This window comes from Canis lupus, chromosome 23 (genome assembly GCF_048164855.1).
Source record: "Canis lupus baileyi chromosome 23, mCanLup2.hap1, whole genome shotgun sequence".
NCBI lineage: Eukaryota > Metazoa > Chordata > Mammalia > Carnivora > Canidae > Canis > Canis lupus.
This window is the reverse complement of record NC_132860.1, coordinates 6678461-6691526: the sequence shown is the minus strand read 5'-3', so window position 1 is coordinate 6691526 and position 13066 is coordinate 6678461. Positions and strand designations below refer to the sequence as shown.

Below are 13066 nucleotides of genomic sequence, written 5' to 3'. Positions count from 1 at the left end.
GTGGCGATTAATGAGCCTTTAATTTACCAGAAAAATGTACTGAGCTTCTGTTATATTGTTAGAGCTCTCAGGTGAAGAGGAAGTAAAATATATGTATATATATATTTTTTTTCTTTTTTTTTAACAAAAAGTTTTTATTTTTTTTTTTTTTAATTTTTATTTATTTATTATAGTCACAGAGAGAGAGAGAGAGGCAGAGACACAGGCAGAGGGAGAAGCAGGCTCCATGCACTGGGAGCCCGACATGGGATTCGATCCCGGGTCTCCAGGATCGCGCCCTGGGCCAAAGGCAGGCGCCAAACCGCTGCGCCACCCAGGGATCCCAACAAAAAGTTTTTAAAGTTGTCTCTCTCCTTCAGGAATTCACAATCAACTGGGGAAGATAGATTTGTATGGACATGACTGAAATATTAGGTTTGAAGTAGAATAAGTACAAATCATTGCTATACAGGTGAAATAAAGTAAGGAACCATTATTTTTACTGTATGTTAAGGATTTAGAGACAATTTTATAGTGATGAAACAAACTGTGAAGATGAGCAGTGACATTTAACACTTATTCTCGAATCATCTCTGAGTATTTGAAAATTACCTTATGGAGGAATTGTTTTTATACTCAGAAATATGGATATTGGCCTTCCTCTCTCCCTTTCCATTTGTCTAAACAAGTTTTTTACAATCATAGCTTCTCTGCCCACCTCTTTGCCTATGGGCATTTGTAATCCTAAAAAGGATGTGCATTTTTCAGTGTTCTGTCAGAATTGGATAGCTTAGGATCTTCAACATCGAGATGTGGGTCTCAGCTCCAGAACGGCTGAGGAAGGCTAAAGCACATTTGAGGTGCTCTTCGCCATGGAGGGCATTTAAAAAAAAAATCTATGACTTCAGAAAGAATGAGTATCAAAAATTATTTTCCTATTGTACCTTTCAGAGAAGGGATATTGTGATTCTGGATGAATGTTGGCTTACACCTCTACTGTGGTCTACAACACTCTAGATGGTCTGACTCTCGCCTGACTTTCCATGTGTGTTTATCCCCTACTGCCCTTCATTCACTCTTCTCTGACCACACTGCCTTCCTTCTGTTCCTCAAGAGGCTGATGATTATTTCTTCCCCCCTCTAGGGTCTCTATATTGGCTGTTTCCAAATCCTCTAGGTGACCAGTTGCCTCCTTCTCTTCATTTAGGCTTCAATTCCAATGCCACATTTTCAGAGTGGTCTTACCTGACCACCCAACCATTTGCTTTCAGGTCCAAGTGAAAGAGAATGTGGTTCAAATCCACTTAAACAATAGAAACACACAAAAGGAAATCCTGAATGGGATTGAGTTTCATGTTTCCTTTTCTTCACTCTAGCTTCTACAACATCATCTCTCTCTCTCTTTTTAAAAAAGATTTATTTTAGAGAGAGAGAGAGAGGCTGGGTGGGGTGAAGAGTAGAGGAAGACAGAGAATTTGAAGCAGACTCTGTGCTGAGCACAGAACCCCAGGCAGGGCTCCATCTCACGACCCTGAGATCACAACCTGAGCCAAAACCAAGAGCTGGACGCTTAACTGACTGTGTCACCCAAGCGCCCCAGCATCATCTTCTTTCTAAAGCTGGTTTCTTTCATGATTGTACAATGAGGCCAGGAAACATCTGGGCTATCGGTTTCTTATTAATACCAGAAGGCTACTTATTGCTCACGACTGTTTCTTTAAAATAAAACCAAAACTCTCAAATGCCTGCATCAAAATTGTTTTTCATTCATTGGCTAGAGCTGTGTCACCTGATTTTTTTTTTTTGTGTCACCTGATTATGCTTGACCCAATCATTAATAAGGTGAGTGGGGTGTATTCATAGTATTAAGAGCCTGAGGTCCCTTCCTCAAATCACATTGTTGCTATTTCTCTAGTGAAGGTGGATTAAGTGCTAGGGAGTCAACCGAAATGTCCACTCTCCGTTCAGGCACAATCCCTTTACCTTTTTAATTTTTTACACTCACAATAATTTTAAGCTATATATTTATATTATTATATATGGTCATTATCTGTTTTCCTCACTGTAATTAAAGCTTCACAAGAGGATGGCCCTTATATTCAATGATGTATTTTTACTTAGGAAAATAGGATAGTTAGTACACAATAAAAAAAAAATATATGTTGAATCAGTGAGCTACTGCATCTCTTTCTCTTATAGTCTTTTGATTTCATGAGGATGAAAAAATTTTCCAGTTTATAATAAATTGACTTTTTCTTTTTATTACCCAGAGACACTTATTTCTCAGGAGGCCCCAGCTATTGGATAAAATATGAAAATTCCTAAGAAAGTGTTGATTTTATCAGTTTTGGGAATGAGACTTTGAAGAGTGAATAAAATGAAAAGTATGTCAATTATTTAAAAAGAAATAATGGGAAAGGTGTATGGGGAACGGGAACAGTAGCAAGGCAGGATAAAATAGCACAGGGGTGTGCTAAGAAATGAAAGCAATCCAGTGTGGGTGGGACTAGGATGTGTTGAGTGACAAGGGCAGGGGGGCAGGAAGGGAGGCAGTGAGACTGACTTTCTCCAGGTGGTCCTTCTCAGTTATTTCCACCATTGTGATTACCCCCGGTCACTACCTTATTCACTTTAGCCCATTTATCATTTGTTTTACATTAAATTATCTTGCAAATAACCCTATTTCCCTAACCCTGATCCCTTAGGTATATTTTGCTTCTTTACCTAGTTTGTAAATGCACTGATGGCAATGAATAGTTTCACTGTGTGTTAAAATGGAACTGAACTGACCCAGCCATGAGGTAAGCTTCATAAGAGCAAGGACCTTGAGCGACCTTTTCACCACTGTATTCTCAGTGCACATAGAAAGCACACATTAATATTGGTAGAATAATTGAATGAAAGAGGGAATGACTCAGACAACCTGTTTCTTAAATCAGGCTTCGCCTTCACTCATAGGATCTTGAAAGAGAGTCCCTGAATCCCTTTTAAGTCTCGATTTCCTTATCTGTCAAGTGGGGATGCTTCTGATGATAAAGCATAGCTGGGACAGTTAAAGGAGATTGTGAAGTCACTTTGGGAAATGAAATGCCATACTAATGTATATATTGATACTGAATATATCACAGTACTGGGCATTATTCTGAAATCAATAGCTACACTCTAGGAACAGAGATGGGAACAGGAACAAGAGAGATCATCAATTTGGCCTCCAGATGAGAAAAAGTAACACATCCTTTGGCCTTTCTCGAAGATTTCAAGTTACCTCTACACTATTGTTTAAAAGTTGCATATTTCACAATAAGAAATGGAGGTAGACAATCAGCTGAATAAATAGCTGTAGAGATCCAAGCCTAAAAACTTCTGGAATATCAAGATGTTGTGTTAAGTAAATGTTCTTGAGTTGGAATGGGCCCCTTCGTAAGCAGATATCGCTGGGATTCATGGCCTATGTCAGATGGCACTTCCGTTCCTCCTCTCACTCTCACCTGAGAAGGAACGAAGAAATTTTCTCACCTTGATGTAGAAAAATGATCACTGCATCAGGGGCCAGGACATGAATTATAGTACCAGATGTCCACTAATTTCTTATGTAACCTTATAGTAACTTGCGTACCAGTCTTTCCTCTATAAGATAAAGGAACTGTGTGAGATAAACTCCGAGGTTCTTCTATACTCTAAAATGTTATCATCGCTAAGCATTCAGAGGAAATAACGTTTCTGATCCCAGGCAACTTTTCACGATCACTCAGCTTCCTGAGTCCCTTCTTCTACCCATATCTGCCCCCTTCTGCACATATTTCTACAGGATACTTTCATTCTGGCTTTAAGAGGCTTACTTTGGGGAGTCATTATGCTGGCTAATTTAGGTCATTTCCTGTTATCCAGCTGGATGATAATAATAATAATAACTACCACTTACATAAGTTACATGTAAGGCACTATTAAGAGCTTTCATATATTAGCTCATGTATTCCTCATAATAGCTTTATGAGGTAGATGTTATTGTGATCCTTACCTTATATATGAGTAAATTGAGGCAAAAGTAGGCTAGGTAATTTGTCCAAAGTCATACTACTACTACTAAGTACCAAAGTAGCAATTCAGATCCAGACTGCTTTATATCCAGACTGTGTGCTAAAGTAATAAACTATACTTAATATGGAGGATAGGAGGAAGGCTCGCAAGAGAGGGTCGACAGCTAGGAAGCACAGAGCCAGGCTTCGAGACACTTCAATGTGTCACGTACACGGGACAGGTAAACTATCCAAACCAAGGAGGGAAAGCAACCAAAAGTCTGAGATCTATCCCACAGGCCACTTTGCCCCCCAAATTTTGTCTTTGGGATTGCCTGCCAAAAATGTGACTTTAAATATAAAACTAACAAAATGAAATCACTTCTTGGAGAGCATTTCTGTGGTTCACTACGGAATGCCAAGTTAAGAATATCTGTCTTACATTTTCAAGCACATGTGTTGTAGTAATTTTATGGGGTAATGAGTTGGCTTCCATTAAAGATATTTTATTTTTACGGGGGCTGGGGCTGGAGAAATGTTATGTGGCAAGCAGTGAAATACCTTACTTTTTCAGATGGCTTTAGCTAATCACCTACAGGTGAATTTTCTAGGAACTCTGGTTTTAACCATTTGACTGCTATGGGTTTCAGTGGGTTGTGACCGAAGACTTTAGACATAATGGCATGGGACTCAACAGTGAGCGATGGAGGAGTTCAGGATGTGAGGGAAGTGATCAGGGTTTTGTGGAAGAAATACAGGATTTTTGTCTCAACTTTAAAACTTAAATGAGACTTAAAGATCATTCATTGGATTCAATAGAAAATAATTCAAAATGTGACCATAGCCAGTAAATGGAGACAGATGTAATTTATAAAGCTTGCATAGTCTCCACTTCCCAGTTTATCATGTGGCAGATGTTGCTAGTTATCTGCACAATATCCATTCCCTCCTTCCTTGCTATCAGAAGCCAAATTTTGCAACAAAAACATTTTATGCCCCAGACGATCTCACAACTGGAGGTGGCCATGTGACACTGTTACGTGATAAAAATAAGAGAGGATGATGGCTGGGGTACCTGGGTGGCTCAGCTGGTTCAGCATCGGACTCTGGATTTCAGCTCAGGTCATGATCTCAAGGTCATGGAATCAGCCCCATCTCTGGCTCTGTGCTCAGCCGGGGTCTGCTGGAGATTCTCTCTCTCTCAAATAAATAAATCTTAAAAACAAAAAGAGTGGATGGTGGCCAAGAGAATCAGCAGCTATCTTGTAACTATGAGGCAGGAGAAACGAGTGGTACAGAAATGATGGTGATATGGAGAGATGGAAAGACTTGGATTCTTGATTCTGTGTGGAGCTGATGCAGCTGCCCTGGACTGCTTAGGCATGGTATTCTTGTCTTCTGACAGTGAATTACATCTTCTTGACATGTAAGCAGTTGTCTAATTCTGCAGTTAAGGGACATACTCCTTCTGTCCTTCTTCCTCATACCCACTCCTTTCCAGTGCCCCAACTTTTAGGACTGACATCTGTTTGCACCTCATCATGTCTGTGGGCAGGGGGGTGGTGACATAGGGTCACATGGCATTTCTTCCCTTGTGACTGTTATTCCTGAATAGGGCAAACTACTCTTGGGGTTCTCTGAGGAATAAAAGGGTCTGACCCAAGATGAGATCAGTGGTACTGATATGCTGAATTTCAACATAACAAACCTATTAGTCAGTGGAGTAACACAATCTAATGAGCATTCTACCAGGAACAAGAAAGAGTTTGGTACCACAGCAGGGTATGGAAATATCACCCAAGAGTCGTTGTGCCCTCCTGATAGAGAAAAAGTGGCAAAAGGCTGGTGGCAGATTTCAATGTTCATTCCAAATGGGGCCTGAAGTGGAGCCCCATTGAGTAGGATTCCTCTGAGGCTAAGAGCTATTGGGTCCGTAAATGCTGTTAAGGAAATTTTAAAGAACATTAAGGGGAAGAGTTCAAGAGTTACTGGAGAGTTAAATGGGCGCTGTTGGTGTAATTCATCTGATGTTCCCAAGAAAACACAAGCTTGAGGCAAAAGTCTGCAAGTTAAGGATGGCAGCTTAGAAAGAACTTTGATATCATCATTACACTTAAACTAACTGGCCTGGGGGCTTCTTTTCATATGAGCCCAATAAATCCTTACTTTTTAAAACTGTTTGTTGGGTTTTCTTTTCTTTACAATTGAACGTATTTCACACTGACACATCCCTTCTCTTCTTTTCACTGGGTGAGGTGACCCACATATATTTAATAAGGTGGAGAAAGATATCGGGGTGAAAGACCTCATGTTAGAAGACTTTGCTTATGATTATGTAGGCCTCTGTGAGGTGATTGGGATTTTTTTTTGAGAGAGAGAGAGGAATTTAGGCTCAATCTATGTGGATGAGTTCCATGAATATCAGTTTTTTTACAATTTGAGGTGGGTCGAGATCTTCCAAAGAACTGTGGGCATTTTGATTTTCTGAAGACAGTTTAAGAAATGCAGGATGGAATACAGGAAGAAGGAAGGGGAGCAAAGAAAAGAAATAGGCGGGAGGTGAGCTCCTAAAATGTGCCTGTTATGATACAAGTCATTATGTCATCTTATTTATTCCTCAGCACTGTTCTTCAGGCATATTTTGCTGAAACCATTTTTACAAAATCAGCAATCTGAAACTCAAAGTGAGCAGAATACCTTACAAATCAGTGGGAAACCAGATATCTTCCTCAGATGTTTTGACCGAGCATCCAGATTTTCTGTGACCTTTGCCCAGGAAGGAGACATCTCTTTCAGTATAGTGGACAGTTACCAAACCTGACTGTTGGTCTGAATGGAGACACTATCTCTATCTTCCAAGACCATACAAATATCCTCCAAGAGAAAACATGGAACTAGGGCAAGCAGCCTAGTTTTGTCTTTGCTTGCAAACAGTGCAAAAATAAGAAAGGTCCATAAAGTATTATCTCCCCAAACCTTCTACCATCATGGTCCTCTTCCCTACTCTCTCTGACACCCCTCACCACAGTTTCACCCCAGTGTCCCATTCCCTTGGGGGCTTCAGGGTTTTCAAGCTCTTTACTCCCGCCTATCACCAAAGAGAAGTTTAAAAAACACATTTTAGGCAATAAAATATTCAGAACATATTCTAAGGGGTTTTTCCCCATGATCTTTTCAGGCAACAAAAGCATAAGCATTAATTCATTAGCTCATTTATTTATTTTATGTTTATTGCATAACTACTATGGAGCAGGCACTAAGAGCTTTCATTAGAGAGAAGACAGGTTTTAATAAATAAACAAATTAGCCATTCAGACCGGAGATTCTTAGTGAAGAAGAAAACACTAAGATGTATGAATTTCCTGGGGGGTGAGGTTCAGTGCTTTTACACTGAATGTTTCAAGAAGGCCTCTGTAAAGAAGTGAAATTGGAGCTAAGAACTCAAAGATAAGAAAGAGCCGGTTATGAAAAGAATCTGAAAAACAACGTTTCATTCAAAAAGTATTTGTAACAGCAAAGACCTGACAACCAAGGCCCAGATGTCTCTGGATGAACCAGGTGCAGCTGCGAATGCTGCACATGCAAACAGGCAAATCTTGGAAATCTTGGGTAGTTTGACCTGTGCTAGCAGGAAAGTAGTCAAGAATGTTGTGTGTTGCTGAGTATTCATTTACTTAATATCACTGAAAATAAGTTTGAAAATTCTACAACGTGTTACTAACTTTGAAATTAATTCAATGCACACAAGTGCAAACACTGTACTTTTCTGAGGGTTTCTTTATTAATCAATAGGTTAAAAGTTTCAAGAAAATTGCTGAACTATTTGCAAGAACTCTGAGAAACCATAGACAAACGTGAATGCAATTTTAGAGCACAGATCAAATGACCTCTTAGACCCGAATGACTTGAGTTTAACTCTACAAGAAAATCATTTCAGATTAAAAGAAGAGAAAGCAGGAGGAAAAACACAAGTTTTTTGGATATCCACAAATTTTAGTCACCATGAAAGAGTTTAACAGAGAATACGAGGGTTTTTTAAAAAGATTTTATTTATTTATTCATGAGAGACACAGAGAGAGAGGCAGAGACACAGGTAGAGGGAGAAGCAGGCTCCATGCAGAGAGCCCGACGTGGCACTCGATCCCAGAACCCCAGGATCACAACCTGAGCCAAAGGCAGGTGCTCAACCGCTGAGCTCCCCAGGCGTCCTGAGAATTTGAGTTTTAATTGTGCGTTCTATGAGGTAGAACGTTAGAAATAAATAAAATATTTCACTAATAGCTGGTAAATTATGTTATGCAGTATCTGTACTTTGTTGAAAATGTGTATTTGCCTCTAGGGACAGTTATTTCCCGAGACCTTGTGTGGTGATAATTGGCCTTACCCATGTGAGTAAGCCTCATCCAACCCTTCGGATGTCTTGATAGAACAAAAAAGAGTAAAGGACAATCCCCTCTCTTTAGCTGACTGTTTTCTGGTTGGGACAGCAGTGTTCTCTTGCACTCAGATCACACCTTGCATCACTGGCTTTCCTGAGTCTAGGGCCTTCGTTGAACTGAAACTATGCCACTAGCTGTCGTCGGTTTCCAGCTCGTAAATGGCAGGTCCTGGGACTCAGCAGCTTCCATGATTGTGTGATCCAACTCCTTACAATAAATCTGTGTCATCGTGTATACACACATGCGCACGCACGCGCACACACATACACACTCACATACAAGTTCTGCTTCTCTGGAGAACCCTAACACTTTGTGCTAGTGATTTAACACGTCACTTTTATCAGGAATGCTGGCATTAAAAACATAATGGTGGGATTTTCCAAGGCAGCATTTTACAATAGGAACAGCCTCTGTAAGGTAGCCCTTCAATTACAGAACCTAAAATAAACCCTTGAGTAATTAAGAGATGAACTTGAATCTGAACCTTGGCTCCGGTAAGTAATTGCCGCTCTATGAGAAAGTAGCTCAGCTTAGTGTCTTCATCTGTAAAATAGGAATAACAGTATCTCAGAGAACTGTCCATCTTAGAGAAGTGTCACAAGGATTAGGTCAACTCATGAATAGAAGTTTTCCAGCAGAAGTCTAACACGTGGTAATCATTAAATGTTAACAAGTATCATTGCTGTTGTTATCATCTATATAAAGTTGATTCTGTTTGAAATTATTCTAATAGCTTCTGATATGCTCAAAGATTAATAAGATTAATAAAAAATGGGGGGGGGGAGCGGGCAGGGGCAGAAGCTGTTTAGGTAGAGGAAGTAGCATTATCCTTTAGATAAAAAAGGGTAAGAGGTCTCACATTTCCACAGCCAGCCAGCATCAAGTGGAGCAAATGCCCAGCAGCTCCCACAGCAAATCGTAATGGAAGTTGGTGACCCCTGGGCTAGATCACTGAAGGAGGCTCCATTCAACTGAGTTCCAAGAGGATAGGGCTCAGCTCATTTTTTGGTTTGTTTGTTTTTTTCCCTCTGTTCTTAGTGTCTGCCAAGACAGAGGCACTGGCTCACACACTTCTCGCAGGCTTGCTCAGAATAACCCGATGAGGTGTATATTATTATTGCCCCCATTGTACAGATGAGAAAACTGAAGCACGCATGGAGTTAGAGGCTCCTTCCAAGTCAAACATGGTAACTGGGGAGCCAAGTCTGGAATCAAAGGCCACGTTCTCCACCACCAAGCGGGACTGCCTCTCATTGCTCGTTGAGTGCATCTACACGTGTGGTATAAAGGAGGCTTCAGAAGGGAATCTTACTCTTTTTGCAACTTTAAATCTAACCATTTATTCCAGAATGGAGAAGAAAAGAGATTACTGACCTCATAAACGCATTCTCAGACCTGATCATCCAACTTACACTCATTGAACACGTATGGGTCCCATGTCAGTGACTCTTGAGCACACCAACTCCTCTGAGAATTGAGGAAAACTATGAACACTCTATACACAAAAATTCTGTTGCACTTTTAAGGACTTCACAGTCAGCCCGAAGGCGATTCAAATATCTCAGGTTGTGAACCCCCCGTGGTATCTCACCTCGTTCTCAGAATAATCCTGAGGAAGAGTCATGCCTATACCCATATACCAGTGAAGAAATTAAGATTAGAGATTGAACGTCATTTGCTCAAAGAGACATCATTGATGAGGAGCAACACGGAAACTAAACCCAGATCAATCTGGGTCCAAATTTGATCTCTTTAACTTATAACTTATATAACTCCCTAAATTATAGCCTACAGCTATAACTAGTGATTTTTTTTTTCTTTTTCGATTTTCTCTATCACTTGGCTTATCTCCATTTTTTTCTTTCAATTTAGAGAAATTAAAAGAGAAAAAGATCGTATTCCTCTGGTTGTCGTGTGGCAATTAGGATTTGAACTTTGAAACCTGGAGTATAAAAATGAAATGATTAAAAATGTCTGTCTACTAGGAGGTTTTGACTTTAGGGAAAAAATGCCTCATTAGCTGACACAGGAAGGCATTCTTACTGCATGTCTTACTTTGATTTTGCACACTGGGCACTGGTGTTATGGTTTGATATAGCTCTGGGGTCACAGGGTTTATGGTAAGTTAATTTAGTTCAGAGTTTGGCCTAAGACAGGAACTGGCTTTAGATGCAGAAGTTTATCCAAACTGTACGGAATTTTAAGCAACGACATACAAATCAGAAGGTACAATTAAGTTACTAGCATAAAGTTGGAAATGACTTTTGGCTTGGGAAGTGGGTCCAGGTCCAAAGGGATTGTGAAGACTCCGGGCTTTGAGAAAGCATCATAGCAACATTAACATTTCCACAGATGCTTGAAAAATTCTGATTGAAAACGGGAATATCAATCAAAGAACAAAGAACATCTCATTGTTTATTGTTTTTCCCATAAGGGGAAAAGTCTGGAAGAAAAATTCATAAATGAATTCAGCCATCAACAGGCAATTTACAACTAATTGACATCTTACCTATAGTATGATTTCTATGTGGCCTTGATCTTTAATAAAAATGAGAATGGTATGTTGTATTTTGCTCCTAATTGGCTGTTGGGGAAAAAAAATGTTTGACAACATCCTTTTAAAATTTTGAAAGAAATTAACTTTGTGGTCTTGAATCAAAACCAAACAGTGCTGAAAAAAGATTGTTAGAAAGTCATATTAGAAAGTCACCTCGGATTATGTTTGAGTTCTCCTGAGAACCAATGTCTTATTGTCAATAGCTCATTTCAGAGTTGTTTTCTAATGACCAGAAATACTTGTAAAATAAACTTAATCATTTCCATAAAGGAATATGACCTACGAGGGAGGAGAAAGTGTTAGGATTCATGGGTTAACTCTATCATGACTTGCTATACTATTTCTTTTTTTCTTTTTTTTTCTTTACTATTTCTTTTCTTAATGTCCCCCCCTCATAGCTTTATTAGGCTGAATTTATATAACGTAAAATTCACTCACCTAAGTAGACAATTCAATGATTGTTGATACATTTATAGTTATACAACCATCACCATAATCTAGTTTTCAAACATTTCTATTATTCCCAAAAGTTCCTTTGTGTTCCTTTGCAGTTTTTAATCTCCCAATTCCATACCCAGCCTCAGGCAATCATCTATTTATTTTTTTGTCTTTATAGCTTTGTCTTTTCTGGATATTTCACATCAATGTAATCCCATAATTTGCGTGTGTGCACGCATGTGTGTGTGTGTGTGAGTCTGGTTGCATTTAGAGGTTTTCGAGGTTCATCCATGCTGTGGCAGGTCAGTAGTGTGTTCCTTTTTCATCGCTAAGTATTATTCCATTGGATGGATAGATTATGTTTTGTTTATCCACTCACCAGTTCATGAACATTAGAATGGTGTCATGTTTATGTCCCTTACGAGTGACACTACTATGAATATTCACATACAAGTCTTTGTGTAAACACATATTTTCATTTCTTTTTGGTGGATAAATAGGGGTGGGATTGCCAGATTGTGTGCTACATGTTATAGACTGAATTGCGTTCCTTTCAACTTTATATGTGACTCTACTTGGGGAGAGAGCCTTTAAGGAAATAATTAAGGTGAAATGAGATTGTAAAGGTGGAGCCCTAATCCAATTTGATTAGTGTCTTTATAAGAAGAGAAAGAGACCCCAGAGCTCCTCAAGTGTAGGGGAAAGACCACATAAGGGCACAATGAGAATGCAGCCATCTGCATGTCAAGGAGAGGGGCCTTGAGAGAAACCAAACCTGCCAACACCTTAGTCTTGGACTTTCAGCCTCCAGATCTTCAAGAAAACGCATTTCTGTTGGTTAAGCTTCCCAGTCTGTGGTAATTTTTTAATGGAGGCCCTAGGAGACTATTTCAGAAAGTTTAACTTTTTTAGTAACCTGCCAAACTGTTTTCTATGCTAACTGTACCACTTTGACATTCCCACCAGCAATATATGGGAGTTCTGTTTCCTCCACATCCTCACCAACACCTGATGCCAGTCGCCTTTTTGGTTTTCAACATTCTGGTGGGTGTAAAGTGTATGGTGTGGTCGTTTTGATTTGCATTCCCCTAATGGCTCATAATATGGAGCATCTATTCACATACTAAGCCATCTACCTTCTTTATTTTCTTTCATAAATATCCGCTCATGCCTTTGACCATTTTAAATTGTGCTATGTTTTCATATTGAGTCAAAAGAGTTCTTTATATAGTCCGGACAAAAGTCCTTTGTCAATACATGATTTACAGATATCTGTGGGCAGCAGACACCTTATCTTTTCCTTTTCTAATGATACATTTTGAAGCATAAAATAAATTAAATTTTAATGAAGTCCAATATGTACATTTTCTTTTTATGGATTTTGCTGTGGTTTTCCTACCTGAGATTCTTGGCCTAACCCAGGTTTTTCTCCTGTGTTTTCTTCTGGAAGGTGTATAGTTTTAGCTCTTATGTTTAGGTCTGTGATCTATTTTGAGTTAATTTTTGTATATTATGTGAGATAAGGTTCTAAATTCATGCTATTTCATATAACTATCTAACTGTCCCAGCAAAATATCCTCCACTGAGTAGCCTTGGCACTTTTGTTGAACATTAATTGATCATACAGATAAAGGTTA

General features: G+C 39.2%; 1 long non-coding RNA gene across 2 annotated transcripts in view; it reads left to right on the top strand.

Annotated features, from left to right (window-relative positions):
* The window catches only part of LOC140614660 (uncharacterized), a 103164-nt gene that overhangs the window by 23334 nt on the left and 66764 nt on the right, over window positions 1-13066 (top strand). The window lies entirely within an intron of this gene.